The 645-nt window shown below is 35.3% G+C and overlaps 1 protein-coding gene across 1 annotated transcript in view; it reads right to left on the bottom strand.

The window, feature by feature from the left end:
* Positions 1 to 286, bottom strand: part of SHCBP1 (SHC SH2-domain binding protein 1) — a 33,408-nt gene extending 33,122 nt beyond the window's left edge. The window contains exon 1 of the mRNA XM_008593865.1: positions 196 to 286. The gene's annotated coding sequence lies outside the window, so the exon portion shown is untranslated. The remainder of the gene's footprint in view (positions 1 to 195) is intronic.
* Positions 287 to 645: the final 359 nt, after the last annotated feature.

Here is a 645-nt window from a genome sequence, read left to right on the forward strand (position 1 = left end):
ACACACACACACACACACACACACACACACACACACACACGAGGGTACTTCAAAAAGCTCATAGATTTGTATTATCTTTTAATTCTATTTTTCCACAAACTTTTTGAAGTACTCTGGTGTGTGTGTGTGTATTTCACACAGGTAAAATCGATAACTATTTTTCAAACTCATACAAGATCAGTAATAAATACTTACAATCTCAAACGAGGTTCAACACATCTGACAAAATAATCGTACTCATCCTCCTCTTCTTCATCCCAACTCCTCCAAGTATTTTGGTAGAAAAATCTGAAAAGGAACTTAGTATTATTCAAATTCAATCACTGGCTCAAGATGTTAGAGTTTTGGAGGGGTGAAAGCTGAAGAGTCAATCAAAACAATTCTATCAACTATAGCAAATATACAACATTCCCTAAGATATGAGAATGTTGTATATTTTCTGTAGTTGATAGTCATGAGTCAAAAAAGATGAAAGAGACCTTCTTTGGATCAGCTAGAGTTTTCCCACAACATTAGTTTTTGTTAGGACTTCCTTTTTACCAGAAGAACTACGGTAGTGCCATTTGTTGAGACAGAAACAAGTCTGGGGTTAAAAATAGAGTTGTTTTCACCTTGTTTGGTCTGAGATGCCTATTTGACCTCCAA

This window comes from Galeopterus variegatus, unplaced genomic scaffold (genome assembly GCF_000696425.1).
Source record: "Galeopterus variegatus unplaced genomic scaffold, G_variegatus-3.0.2 Scaffold9762, whole genome shotgun sequence".
Taxonomy (NCBI): Eukaryota; Metazoa; Chordata; class Mammalia; order Dermoptera; family Cynocephalidae; genus Galeopterus; species Galeopterus variegatus.